The sequence below is a fragment of the Leopardus geoffroyi genome, chromosome D3 (assembly GCF_018350155.1).
Source record: "Leopardus geoffroyi isolate Oge1 chromosome D3, O.geoffroyi_Oge1_pat1.0, whole genome shotgun sequence".
Classification (NCBI taxonomy): Eukaryota; Metazoa; Chordata; class Mammalia; order Carnivora; family Felidae; genus Leopardus; species Leopardus geoffroyi.
The window spans coordinates 68,745,139-68,760,448 of record NC_059339.1 but is presented as its reverse complement, the minus strand read 5'-3'; the positions used below and the strand labels follow the sequence as shown (position 1 = coordinate 68,760,448).

The 15,310-nt window shown below is 42.9% G+C and overlaps 1 protein-coding gene across 8 annotated transcripts in view; it reads left to right on the top strand.

The window, feature by feature from the left end:
- DYM (dymeclin) overlaps positions 1 to 15,310 on the top strand; it is a 336,944-nt gene that overhangs the window by 294,535 nt on the left and 27,099 nt on the right. The window lies entirely within an intron of this gene.

The window sequence follows — 15,310 nt, the reverse complement described above, 5'->3', positions numbered from 1 at the left end:
TCATTTGTAGTACATACAGCATACAAATAACACATTATAATTTTTAAATGTGTTTTGACTGTTTATTCCGTCTGCAGCTAGTCCACTTTAAACACGACATGGCCAGAGCATTGGTGGGCAGATACAGGTGCAGACGACACCAACCCTGTCCTCAAAACTACGTGTCCCGTTTCAGGAGAGAAAGGCGCAGCTCGCGAAGACCGCACACAGAGCAGGGCAATCAGTGCTGCACGTCAAATGAACAGCATAGAAGTTCAGTTCTGAGGGAGGTCAGGGCAGGAAAAGGGGACATCGCTGGGAAGGTTTTAAGGAGAAACCTGGACTTGATCTTCTCTGTCTTAAAGGGGTGGTGAGGGTTCCATGGGCTGAGATGAGAAAGAAATCCAGGCAGAGGAAATGTATGGGTGAGTGAAAGCGAACACCCAAGGCAAGTTCAGCTTTGTGTCCCACTGAAAACATAAGATTTCTCATAATTCCTACGACCAGATTAATGTGGCTGGTGTTATTTAGTGACACACCAATGTCATTAGACTGGCGGCTTTCAAATTTTTTTGACTGCCACCCACAGCAAAAAATGCATCTTACACACATTTCTATACAACCGAAACAAAACTTTCATAAAAGAGAAACATTTCATTTGTCCTCAGTAAATGTGATGAGCGCTGATATTTCCTATTTCTTTCCTCTTTTTTAATTGCCAGGCAGACCCATTAAATCAACTTAATAGTCCACTATGATTTAGTAACTCAGTTTTTGAAATAAGCATTAGATCATTTTTTTTTTTAAGTTTATCTTATCTACTTAGCATGCGTGCAAGCAGGGCAGGAGCAAAGAGAGAGGGAGAGAGAGAATCCCAAGCGGGCTCTGGGCTGTCAGCACAGAGCCCGACTCAGGGCTCCATCCCATGAACCACAAGATCATGACCTGAGCCGAAGTCGAGTTCAGTGCTTAACCGACTGAACCACCCAGGCGCCCCTAGAATGTTGGTTTCCAAGGCATAGCCCTTGTGCCAGCAGCATCCGCATCCCATAGGAACTTGTTAGAAATGCACATTCTCGGGCCCCCAGAATTCCTGAAGTCGAAGCTCCGGGGCTGGGACCCAGCTGTCTGCGTTTTAACAAGCCCCAAAGGTGGTGTCTGATGTTAGTTCAAGTTTGAAAAGCACAGCAGTGGCTAATTCCCCCCAGCACACCAGCAGCTCTCCACTCTTAGGGCCTTTGTACTGGTTTCTCTTGCCTGCTTCAACTGCTGTCCCCGATGTCTGCATACCCCCTTGGTGTATTCGCTCACCCAAGCACCTGATGCCTGACTCCCTGAGGCCTACCCTGACTTCTGGTTTCAGTGTTCACACTCCCCGTCCCCCAGTTCTGTATTTTTTTTCTTCCTTCACATTATTTATCATGTAACATACTGTGTGCTTATTTATTATTCTTCTCCCAGGTAATGGAAGCTCCAGAAGGTCAGTGACCTTCACGTTTTGTTAATTTGAAGAGTCTGAAACTCTATTGGCACATCAGGGCACTTCCATATTTGCCGAATGGAAGGGAGGCAGGCAGAAAAGGGGGTCTGTTGACCACGAGGTGGTGGTCTGAGATTCTGCTTCCGATTAACATGCTTCTTTGGAGAACAGCTCTCCATAGACTTCTTGCAGGGTCCACTTTCGTGCCAAAACACCATCGCAGAACAAAGGTCAAAGCAGAAGTCCTGGTCACCTTGTTGGAATAGTTCCATTTTTTAAGCCTATAATATCATTCCACACTGTGTATTCTGAGAGCTACAAAACCCTGATCTGACCTCCACTTGAGTGCGCCCATCAACAGGATACTGCCTGTGCAGATTGACCTCCCTAAATTTTTAATAGTATCTCTTCTTGCCTCTTGGCTTGCACTGATTTCATTATCATTCAAGCAGAGGAAACTATTCAGATAAGCGACCTCATTCTATTTCTAAATCTTTCTTGGAAAGGGAAGAGCGTGATGGAGCTACTGGGCTCAAGTGAAAAATACGGAGCCAGTGTCTGCTTCCTTCTGCCTGATTTTTCTCTTCCTCGGGATGTGTAGAGCATGCACGTTCTCAGGTTCTGACAAACACCGCGAATAAGTCACTCGCGTTCGGACAGGGAAATTTGAGCTCCTGTGCCCAGCACCGTCCCACCGGCCAACAGTTAGCCTTTTCCTGAGAGTCAGTCTGCTACTAGCTTGTAACTACTTTAATTGTTCCAGTGGCTGCGTTTGACTTTTTGACTTAATTTTTTTTTTTTTTTTTGTACTTTGTTCTCTCTTCTTTTTGGAATATTACCAATCCCTTTTCACTTTTGGGTGGGTTCTAGGAAGCGCTAAGTGTAAAAGGTACAGGTCTGGGCTGGACTTCCATCCTAAAAAAAGGAGCACTGGCTACATTCCTACCGAAGTTTCCCTAAACCCAGAATGATCTCTGCAGAAGTTTAAAAGTCAGAGTGGCTCTCCCTCCTGTTCTAAGCTCCTTGATTTCCTGCCCAGTAAAGACAAGCATCAAGTCTTACTCATAAGTTACTTTTGTCTGTCATGGAACAATAAACACAAGATCATTAGTGGTTCAGGAGACCTCTGGATAATGCTGGCAGCTGATTCTTAAGACCCTTCAATCCCCGCATGAGGACCGTCTTAGGAAATACACGGTCTCAAGTGCACATGCACGCACACACTCCCCCAACACACACACGTGCAGGATGTTGTTCTAGCTTTTCAAGTCACCGGTCTGCAAATGGAAAGTCTTAGCCAAGGAGAGTCATCCCCTCAGTAGAATCCCTCAGAGCAGTTTTTCAGGGCAAGACTGTAGGAAGCACAAGAGAACTTGTGGCTGTTAGAAGCCTGTCTGTATGGGTGTTATGTAAGAACAAATCTGCCGTTGCATTGATCCGTGTGTCCGTTTTTGTGCCAGTTACCATACTGTCGTAATGATTACAGCTCCGTAATACGTCTGTCTCTCCTCCCATCAACTTGAGGGTTCCGGGAGTGCACACAGTCACATAGAGCACTGTTTCCAAATGCAGATTTCTGGGTCTCACCTCAAATTCTGACTCCGTGGTTTGGTGATGAATTTGGGAACCTGTCACTTTAAATGGTTCCCTGAGTGGTCCAGATGATTTACTAGATTGAAGAACCACTATCATATGGCCTGGTTTCCTCCAAATCCCAGCCTGCATGAAGACTAAGGCCATGATGGTGAGGGTTACCAGGTAGCCTTGGTGGGATCAGAGCAGTTTTATCTTCCTCTCCTATAAAACACTGAGGACTCTTCCATGATAAACCGTAAAATAGAAGATTTGTTTCTTCCCGATAGAAGATACCACAGTTACTTTATAAACTAGACAAACAGTCGCCAAAAATTAAGGTCCGTGTCTTTTAAAATGTTGCATATCTGTTCCTCGGTCTGACATAAATATCCCTCTTTTGGCTCTTTTTCCTTTGTTGTTTATTATCTGGTTCCGTTTATTGAGCACTTGCTCTGTGCCAGGTCCTCAGCGAGGTATTTTTGTATAAGCGTTTTTATTTAGTCTTCCTGACAACTGTAAGAAATACGAAGGTAATTTACATTTTGCAAGTGAGGAAACAGGCTAAAGAGAATCTAATGCTTTGTCCACATTCATTTCAGTTCATCTTCTCTTTGAGCCATGAATTTCCGTTCTTCTTTCTTTTAAACCTTAAATTTTTTGTCTCCTAATTCACAACCCTATTTGCCTATTAGATCAGTTTGTTTAACCTAAACCATGCATAATACACCTAGTTAAGTTCTTGGCTTCAACAGTATCTTACTCAGGTTGTAGAATGACCTTAAAATGTTTGAAATTAGACTTCTTGCTACTTTATAGAGTACTCAAACATACATGGAGTGTTTTCTCATACATAGTATTGAAATTGCACTAAACATGCAAAAACTTCATGTCATACTAACTTTTAGAATAGCCATTCTTGATCCATAGTCTAACTCATGATATTTAATGTCTTACATTATTTTTGTTTCATTAAACATATGGTAGATTTGTAAGCAGTTGATAGGATTTTTTTCCCTTCCTTGTGATGAACGAGAAAGAAATCAAACCTAGTTTTTACTCTGTGATCCCAGAGTATAAAACTTTAGTCTTTGTTTTCATTACATCTCACGTATAGTCATGAAAACTAGAACACATAATTGAAAAGTGATAAAAATCTGATTTTTCTGTAGGCAGAGAATTTTTGCCCACTTCTCTAAACCACGATTTCTAGTGACCAAGGAAGGGACACACACACGTTTGCCATGCAAGGGCAGCAGTGGAAAATGCTGATACTCTTCCACTGAAAAGGAAACGTGAATGTGTATGGTTTTATCTTTAAATCTCTGCTATCGGTCTTGATAGAATTACTTTCTTTGGTAGAGGCAGAAACGTGTGATTCACAGACTAACATTTCTTAAGGAGAGATTCGACTCTGGTGGTTAAAAAAATTGAACCAGTTATTATTGTTCATCTGTCCCAGTCTTGACTTTTCCGTTAGGTTGACCATAATTACTGAGATTGTTCCGTTGCCTTTAGAGCTACTGTTCAAGTCATTCGCTCTAATCCTTACAAAGTGTTTTGTAATGTAATTTATGACCAAAAAGAAAAGCTCCCTGATCGTTACAAAATTATTTCTTTTTATTGGATAATAAGTGAAAGAATGAATTGTTTCTGAAAAAAAGGATGACTAACGAATTATAGTAATTTGTTCTGTGGGTTCTCCTTATTAGTACTCTCAAGCCAGAGAAAAAATAGAATGTTGTTAAGTGAAAGAATAAGAACACTAAATCATTGTGTTTGGTTCTGGTGATTTCTTAAAGAGATGTTCTTACTTGAGCATACACATCCCAAAAGTTTCTGAAAATTTCAAGGTGATAAAAGACTTTTTAAAGAAAGCAAAGTCCACTAACTGTAATCCCTTACGTGTAGCAAAACTGGTTTGTTTGGAGGACCAAAACTACTTTCTTCGCGGTGGCTTTCGTTTCTGGGGCACGCTGGAAAGAGCAGTGATTGGTCCATAAGTAATCACACTGAGGACGCTGGTAAGCATCTGGCCACACTCGCTAAAGTTTCTTTGTGCCGCATCCGTTAGTTTTAGAGGGCTCAAGGCCACGAAAGCCTGGTTCTGTGAAGAACATGAATACTGTCAATGCCGATCAGCGACTGGGGATAACTAAGGAACTGATGAAACAATTTGTTTTCCTGGCAATTCCCCACATCCAGGTTCCTTACGGGATTCTCGCCTGAGAGCTCTGAGGGCAGCAGGAAGTACCTCAGGCACTGCATGATAATTGCAAGCAACTGAGTCCATTTTGAAAACTTAGAAGGTCTTCATAGCAAGCACAGCTAAATTTACGAACTTGGACAGATATTTCAGGGGGTTCCTAATCTCTGACCAATATAGTGCCGATTACTAGACTACGAAGATCACTACCAGTATGCCCCTCTTAAAAGAATCAGATATACAGAGACTCCAACATTAAAAAAAAAAAAATGATAAAATATCGGCTATTTGTGTCCAGAAAGGACCTGTGCTCATCAAAAAAATTTTTCCCGTGCTCTTTCAAACAGAAATGACCTTGTGATGTTTAAAATTGGGACACAGTTTTTAAAAAACACTTAAAGTTGGCTTTTCTTTGGTATTAAGTTAAACCTGTGTTTGCTATCAAATTATATTATTGCTCACTAGTCTTAGTGAGATTGGAAGGAACATGTTTTATACCCATTTTCAGAAGAATTTTGAGTCATAAGAATAACAACTGGTTCGTGGTCATGCCTCATGTGCAAATGTAGTCAAGGTTCCATTTCCTAATAAAGCCACCCCCCTTCTTTTTAAACTGTGAACAGCATCCTTATATAGATGACTACATAAGCTATAGATGTGTGCTATAAAAGAATAATTATAAAGTGACTATCCATGCATTCACTGTTCAGATCGAGACATGGAGCATTGCCAACAGCCCAGAAATGCCTAGAAATAAACGCTGTCCTGACTTTGGAGGTGACTGTCTGATTCTTCCTCATAATTTTACCATCCATGTGTATATGCCCAAACGACCTGGTTTTCCGTTTTTGAACTTTTCGCAGACGGAATCACGCAGTTTATTTTTCTTTGCACCTTCCTTCTTTCTCTCAGCATTGTTTATGAGAGACGTTTTTGTTGCTACATGAAGTTTGTTCCTTTCCACTGATGTATTAATATTGCATTGTGTAAATAGTCCATGGTTTATCCATTCTACCGCTGGTAGACATGCAGATGATTTCCAATTTTAAGCTACCAAAAAAAAGCTCCCGTGCTATCTTGTATACAAATATGTATATATATTTTCATCTCTCATTTCATTCTTAGTCCTTTGCCATGCTGTCTATGTTTATGTCTCCCGATGGCATCTAGCATAATACACTGCCTTGCACAGAATAGCCACTCATCAAATGTGGCTGAATGAATTAAGGTAGCTCGGTTGAAAATCAGCTTGAGAACACCTGCTTCTAGGTGTCATAGACTAAGACCCCACATGACACCCCCTACAGAAATCGCTAGAAAGCCGGGACAAATAACACAACATACAGCTGTATTTTAGGCACTAGAGAGTGAATAGAAGCAAACAGATTCCAACAGGAGTTCTCGCTTATTTAGAGGAGGGAGATTGGAAGGTAGAGAAGTTTTGTGTCCTTGGCTTTTATAGCCTGGGGCTAATAAGCACTGCCCGTGTAGTTTACTCCACGGTGGTGAGAGGTTCACATGGAAATACTTGGTTTTCCTGGCCCGAGGAACCACAGAAGTGAAGCTGGGAAAGCCTGAGTGCTGAGGAGACTAGAGGAACCCTAGAAGGGAAAGAGCCTGAGGGGCAATCCCCAAAGTGTGTCTGTCCCCATCGGTGAGTGATCCCTGAACCGTATGTGGGAAAGAGACTCCCAGCACTTCAGCCACAGACCAGAAGTCTGAGGGAAGACCAGATTTGCCACCCTGAAGAAAGAGAGGAGTGCACAGATCAGAAGACCCTGGCGGAGAGTGCTTTCACTTGGACGTTGGGGGATAACAAACTGACCTCCTTGTCCCCCTGAGGCTTTTAGCCTGGGGCTAACTGCAGTGGCAGGCACACACCTAGCAGAAACAGGGCGGGGTGTGAGGGGAGAGTTGTAACCTTTCTGGCCTAGAGAACCAGAAGAGAGAGGCAGAGAATCTATGAAGTCTGAAAATCGTGAAGGAATCCCAGGAGAAAAGGGGATCCTAAAATGTGTCTCCCCACACCTCTGAAATACGTGTGAACCACACGTCTAAGGACCACACTTTAAGCAGCTCAGCCAAAGGCAAAAGATCTGAACAAGAGACTAGAGGGCGACACCAAATCCAAGGTTCGCAGCTCAAGGCCAAACAAGAATCTGCACAACTTAATATTATTCAGGATGCAATCCAAAATACCCCAACATCCAAGGAACCAAGAAAATGGAACACATTCTCTAAACAAAAGAAAACCAATCAAATTCAACCCCAAGATGAACCAGATGTCGGAACTAGCAGATAAGGATTTTAAAGCAGTTACTATAACTCTCCTCAGTGTTTTTATTGCATAAAACATGTTTTCAATGCATGAAAATCTCAGCAGAAAAATGAAAAGTCTCAGCTGAGAAATAGAAACAATAAAAAAGAACCAAGGGGCAGGGGCACCTGGGCGGCTCAGTCGGTTGAGCATCCGATTTCGGCTCATGATCCCACAGTTGGTGTGTTCAACGTGGCCCAACCCACGTTGGGCCCGGTGCTGACAGCTCGAAGCCTGGAGGCTGCTTCGGATTCTGTGTCTCCCTCTCTCTCTGCCCCTCCCTTGCTCACGCTCAGTCTCTCTCTGTCTCAAAACTAAATAAACATTTAAAAAAAAAAGAGAACCAAGGGGGGAAAAGACAGAAATGTGCAAATGCCAGATGCTAGCACCAAGCAGAATAAACACAGAGTGCCACATCAAGGCATGCTATTGTCAGAAGTACCGAAAGCCAGTGATAAAGAACAAGAGAAAAATGTCATAGTACGTGCAGGAGCACAACAGTCCAGTTAATGTATCACTTCTTGTTAGAAACCATATCGTCTTAAAGAGAACAGAACAAGATTTCCAAAGTATGAAAGAAAAAACAATTGTCAGCCCAGAATGCTATATCCAGTGACAAGATCATTTAGGAATGGAAATGAAATAAAGACATCATCAAGTAAAAGAAAACCAACAGAACTCGCTGCCGGCACACTTGCATTATAAAAAGTGCTAACGAAGTTCTTTAGGCTGAATGGAAATGATCCCAGACGGAAACTCAGATTTGGGGGAAAGAATGAGTCTTTACCGGAAGGGGCAATATATCTGGGTAAATGCCAGTGATAGCATAAAGGTTAGGAGAGGATGGAATGGCCCTCCTGTGCGTTCTGTATTTTACATGAAGTAGTAAATTGTTGTCTGTAAGTTGACTGTGAAAAGGTAGACGTGTTTATTGTAATCTCGAGGGCAGCCACTATAAAAAAAAAAAAATACAAAAATGAATAGCCAGAAAGCCAGCAGGAAAACAGAAATGTAAAAAATATTCAAATGATTCTCCCCTCCCCCATCAGGCAGGAAAGGAAGAACAAAGGAACAAATAGAAAACGGAATACAAGGTGGCGGACCCCACACCCAGTCACATCAAAAATTATATAAAATACTCATTCGCTAAACACTCATTAAAAGGCAGGGATTGCCACAATGGAGAAAATAAGACCTAAATATATACAGTCTGCAAAGGAAGTGCTTTAACTTTAAAGATACAGATAGGCTGGGGATGGGGAGCCTGGGTGGCTCAGTTGGTTAAGCGTCCAACTTCCTCTCAGGTCATGATCTCACGGTTCACAAGTTGAAGCCCTGCATCAGGCTCTGTGCTGACAGCTCAGAGCTGGGAGCCTGCTTCAGATTCTGTATCTCCCTCTCCACCCCTCCCCCCGTGTTCTTCCTCTCTCTCTCTCTCTCTCTCTCTCTCTCTCAAAATAAATAAACATTGAAAAAAAAGATTTAAAGGTAACAGATAGGCTGAAAGCAAATGACGAAATGACAAAGAGGTACCATGCAAACAGTAAGCATAAGGTTTAAGTGCCTATGTTAATATGAGAGAATACAGATTTCACATGAAAACCTAGGACAAAAGGGAGGAATAGGTCATAATGGTCCAAAGGACAAGTCAGTAGGAGGATATAAGCAGTTGTAAATGTATAGGGACCAAAAACAGAGCATCAAAATCATGAAGCAGAAAATTGGCAGAATTAAAGGGAACATGAGACATTTCCACTATCATAGGGATTTTAACATCCCAATCTCAGTAGTTGGTAGAACAACCAGACAAAACAGAATCAACAAAGACACGGGAGATCTGGAAAATACTATCAGTCACTTTGACTTGATTGATATTCATGGAACATTTCACCTAACAGTGGCAGAATCCAGGTTCTTTTTGAATGCACATGGCACATTTAGACCAAGATTGACCATATTCTGAGCCCCAGAGCAAGCCTCAATAATTGGAAGAAGACTAGAATCATCAAAGTTAAATGTGATGATTAGAAATTAATAAAATGCCAGGGTGCCTGGGTGGCTCAGCTGGTTAAGTGTCCAACTCTTGGTTTTGGCTCAGGTCAGGATCCCATGATTTCGTGGGTTCGAGCTCCATGTCAGGCTCTGCAGTGATGGTTTGGAGCCTGTTTGGGATTCTGTCTCTCCCTCTCTGCCTCTCCCCTACTCACGCTCTGTCTCTCAAAATAAGTAAACTAAAGACAAACAAACAATTAAAATTAAAGAAATTAGCAAAATGCTTAAAAAGACAAAATTGTGACCAAAAGATCAGTGGCTGCCTTGGGCCAAAGGGAGCAGGGTAAGTGCAAAGGGGCAGGAGGGGTTTCTTAGTGTGATGGAACCAGGCAGTATCTTCATTGTGGCGATGCGTTGAGTGCATCCAAACAGCAAAACTTGGCGAATTGAACACTGAAATTACTCAATGTTATTGTATGATAATCTCAATAAACAAACAAGAAGGAAACAATCAGTTTGGTCATTTTCACCTAACAGATGCCAGAGTTCAATTCAAAAATTTAACTGAAGGGGGCACCTGGCTGGCTTGTCAGTGGAGCACCCAGCTCTTGATCCCCAGATTGTAAATTCGAGCCTCACGTTGGATGTAGAGATTATTTTAAAATAAAATCTTTTTTTTTTTGAGATTATTTATTTATTTTGAGAAAGAAAGAGACAGCAAGAGAGGGGCAGACAGAGAGAAAGAGAGAGAAGGGATCCCAAGCAGACTCTGTGCCAGCAACAAGCCCCAACGTAGGGCTTGAACTTACAAACTGAGATCATGACCCGAGCCAAAACCAAGAGTTGGGTACTTAACAGACTGAGCCACCCAGGCGCCCAAAATGAAATCTTTAAAAAAAAATTTTTTTTAACTGGAGACCAGGAAAACATTGCCAAAAGGAAAAAGAGAAAAAGTACTTTTGTGACACTCCCTTGTCGTGCAAGGCACCGTGTGTTTCACCACTGGAGAAAAGAGCTAATTAATGGTTCTATCATTTCAAGAGTTCAGATCTTAGAAAAAGGAGCTTTCCGGGCTATGGTCCTACAGGGGACTTGAGCATTCTTTCTCCGTATTCCTTCTCACACAGCCCAGGGCTTGCCCTTGTGCCAGAATAAAAGCTATTTAACACCTGCCCTCCAATACCGAGCTCCTCTAGGTGGAACGAGAGAAAGATTTTCCATCCAAGCGTATTATCTGCCAAAAAGTTATCGGGACTGGCAGCAGCGGTGTGTTCTGTGGCATCCATAGCCTGTCCGTGCCACTCCCAGGGAGATTTCTGGGAGTAACTGAAACCACGTTTGGTCACTACCTCCAGAGATTGTCTTAGAGTGGAATATACAACTCACTCCTTTCCGGGTTTCTTCAGGATGCGAACATTCTACCCTTTGTGTTATTCCTACATTCTTATATGATAAGTCTTCATAGAAAAAGTCAACGGGCCCCGCAAAAATCATTCTATGTGGCCCATAGCCCCAAAGCGTAGACAACACGGCTCATTATCACATTGGAGTGGTAAATTACTTGAACAATTACCATGTAATGTTTTACCAGAACACATGACAGTAGTTTACTTCTCTATAGCGTGGAGAGTAAACCAAAAGTAGGAAATAATTTATGGTGTCATCTAGAACGAGAAAGGCGTGGCAGCTTTTCTTAATGTCTTCCAGACTCAGAAACATCATAACACTTTTTCCACGATTACAGCTATATTCATATTTGTGTTTATACATACGCACTTGTGTGTATGTGTTTGTGTATTCATCCATCCAACTGTAGACACGCACACACACACACACACACACACACACACAGGACGATCACTCCCCAAAGAGAAAACATTTACTCACTTTGAGTAGTAAGATTAAGTGTGGGTCGGGGTTATTTGTTTGCCTGCCTGCTTATAATTCATTTGAACGTGGCCCTGCTTCTGCAGTCACAGGGTGCTGGTGCTAACACTTTACCGACACTGCTGTATCGAAAGGAAGGATAAACATCACCACAGCCTCAACATAGGAAAATATGTGTTAGCAAGCTCTTAAACGTGTGGGGTTTAAACTCTTCCCATGTTATATCAGGTCCTTACTGTAAACTAGCCAGAATGTTTCCCAGCAGAGAATAATAATTATGTCTTCCACTGGAAAGAGCACTTCATAAAACTTTTTTTTTTCCTATAAAACAGAGTAAACATTCTTTTGATCCCTCTGCTTCCCCACCTCAAAACTTAAACTACCATTCCTTCTTTCCAGGACTCAGTAGTAAATGTTTTGAATTCTCAGTGTTGGAAAAATCCTGACATTTTACAGCCATTACCCACTGCCCCTGTCGTCAAAACGTGGATGAAATTGCGCACCTATAGTTTACAGCTCATCAGACCTATTGCCAGTTTCCCAAGTAAGGATCCAGAAATGTGTATTTTCTTTGTGACCCTGTCGTCAACTCCCTGTTTCTCCTTTACTGAACCTCTCTGTGCCTACAAGTCCTCAGCTCTATGACGATCATATTTGTTCGCTTTGGCTAGACTAACATTGCTGAGTGACTCGGATCCTTGGATGAAAGTCTGAGGAGAGGCCTAAGGAATAGTGGGAGTGGGAGAGAACCCCACGTTCAAGCTGGGTCTGCCCCCGACACACTCAGCTTTCAGAGGGGAAAGTCCTATGACTCACGTGGACTGAAAAGAACCTGAAGGAAGGAAAAGCACGCTGAAAGAGGGGGTTGCCCTGGCCCCTCCTTCTCATGAGAACCTCAGATTCCTAACTGGCCAGACCCTGGGATCCTGGGTCCTCACTCATTGTCTAGCTTGTAAAAATCATGCTGGCTGTCCTTCACCAGCAAGGAGGCAAAAGTTGAAGCGAGGTTCTTGACCTCTCAGAGTTTTAGTTGGGGAGCATCTGAGGGAAATCCTGTCCCGTCTGCCCTGCTTGGCAGCAGCTTCTCCTCTCAGAACCCCGGGAGTCTGGTCACACGGCCGTCTGTCGGTACACCCCCTCTCTGGAAGCCTTCCCCCCTCCCCCCGCTCCCACCCCATCCAGCTTCTAAACCTGAGCGCGGCTCAAAGCAGCCGCATTCAGAAGAAAACAACAGAAAAACATTTTCATTCTTTTGGAACCCACTGTATAAGAAACCCATGTGCTTTGCAGAATCCCTACAAGAAACAGTTCTTCAGATTAATTAAAGGCCTCAGATGTGCTTTTGGCTTATTAAATACAGTAGTCATTCGTAGCTCCGTTCTGCAAAGCACTGGCGATTAACCTTTAAATAGCTCTGTTCATGTTAAGAACCAGACCTAACGCTCCTACCACAGGTAATGAGCCCTATTTTTGAATTAAACCTTTGAGTTTTATCAGTTTTGCTTATTTTCTGAACTTGGAAGTACCATGTACAGTTATTATATGCATAGATAATTAAAATTTGAAGTGGTTCAGAAACCCAGTACTTAGAAATTTATTTTTTGCTCTTGATTTAGAAGCCATAGAGACCAAAAGAGCCCCGGTGTTAAAGTGGCCTTCTTTTTCAGTTCACGTGACCAATGAGGGGTCACAACTTAGACAGTTTTTAAATAGCCTAGGAAACTCCCGTGCCCTTCATTCTCCCCTTTCTGTTATCAAATTATGTGACCTAGCTCAAGCCAACTTAGTACTGATTCCCTCCAAACGAATGCACAGACTTCTCTCCATAGCCTGGGCCTGGAGACGGCCCAGCTCAGTGTCACCAAGAATCTAAAATTGAAGTCAAAGGAAGAATGTATCTTGTGGTCCCAAAACCATGGAAAAAGAGAAAGAAAGAAAAAACCGATGTATTGAATGGTTAGAGAAGAAGCTAAAGGGCCCACTGGCTTTCCCTTTTTCCTCATTCTCTGCATTGCTCTCGGTGGGTGGAATCCGTGCTCCCCCTCACTGTAAAGCCCCAGCACGTGCCCTCGTCCCCATCACCACTGGCACGAGAATGCCTTTGCAAGGGTGGGGCTAATCAGCTCCAGGTTTCCCTGCCGCCGGTCCAGGCCTGCAAGCCTCTTGAAAGCTCACTAGTTTCAGATTTTGTTTGCTTTATTTTTTATAATTAAGGGCCCGGAGCCATTTTTTTTTTAGGATTTTTTCCCTTCCCCTGCCTTCAAGTGTTCATTTGACTATTTTATATAGGGTAATTTTGTGTGTTTTCTAAGCAAGGCCGAATTAGCTTTTTTAAATGTCAAGCTAACCTTTCACAAAAATTCACTTGAATCCGGCATACATATTTGAAAGTATATGCTTTGACCCCAATTCCGAATTAATGTGAAGAAATGTTCAAGATTTTAAAAATTTGTAAGTGTAAATACAGCATATAGGGTTGTATTTATGAGAATGGCCTTTGGGTTTACTTGGCCATACAGGTATTTATTTCATTTCAAGCTTAAAAGGTAAAGGGTCTTGTGATTAATTGGGCTGCTTACATTTCAGGTAAACTTGTTTCAGAACTTTGAAGTACTTACTTTCTGTCTTTCAAAACTGCCCTCCGATCGACTTTCTACACGTGGCTCTTCTTTATCTGAGCATTTGTCTGTTTTTAGACATTACGCTCCCCCAAATCTGAATCTAAGCTGGATACCGAGGATATTTTAGAGTTTGTATCGGGTGGGCTGCGGTGGGGGGGGGGGGGGGGGAGAGGGGAGGGGTTACGTTTAAGTGATGAAGACCATTAAACCCGCTGCTCTAAAATAATTTTAAAAGGCATGTGTTTCCAGACCCACAGGTTAAAAGGGCCAGGATAATGGGAGGGGGGGTGCATACGATAGCAATATCGTTTCTTAAAGGGATACCACACGTTTGTGCCGGCCTCTGCCTCGCGCTCCAGTCAGCTGGGAGTGGAGTCTGGCAGCTGCCCTGTTTGCATGGGGCCGGCTGGCTCAGCAGTGATAAGCAATAGACAGGCTGGCTCCTTCAAGGAGTCTTTCAGTAAAGGCTGAGCTCTCAACAGTTCCGAAACTCACTGGCCGACTTTCCCCTGTGGACCATTCATTTATCAGGAAATGAAATTGGTTACTGGGCTTCTCACATTGCCAAACCTCACTGACGAAATCCGATTTCTTCCAGAGTTCAGGAGGAGCTTTAACTCTTTGTTAGTGGCTCGGGCCCTGGGGCCTCCTATCAGGACGAGGGTCTGAGGAGCCCCCCAAGGGAGGGGCTGCTGGAGTGGCGGGGTGGGGGTGGGGGGCACGTACGTCTATGGAGGTATAGCCCCCGGACCGTCGAGGGGCGGGGGTGGGTAGCTACTTCCATAGACACAAAAAGATGACCTTTGGGGATGGGATCGTTATATTTTGCACGTTATCCTCGCCTTTCAAACCAAACCAAAGTGTCAGTTTCACAGGACTGATTTTTTCCATTTTCAAAAATGAAGGCCCTTACACATGACATGAGTCACCTTATTGGCAGCACAACCTGGTAACTTAGAGCAGAGACCATTGTTTAAATTTTGTGAAACTGTAAGGAACAAAAATAAAGAGAAGCATGTAGTTCTATGGCACAGAAAATGTTTGGGTAAGTGAAGGTTAAATTATCACAAAGTATATAATCTAGTTCATATGTTTAAGGAGCGGAACTAGGCTAAATTATCTGAAATATTCTGACGTACTGAATCATTCCATTTTGTGCAACGGAATCTGACCAGCAGGGCGTTCGGTTGTGGGCCAGTCTGGGGAGCGCAGTCTATGGCTGCGACCTCCTGTGTTTGGAATTAGCAGGCCAGAGG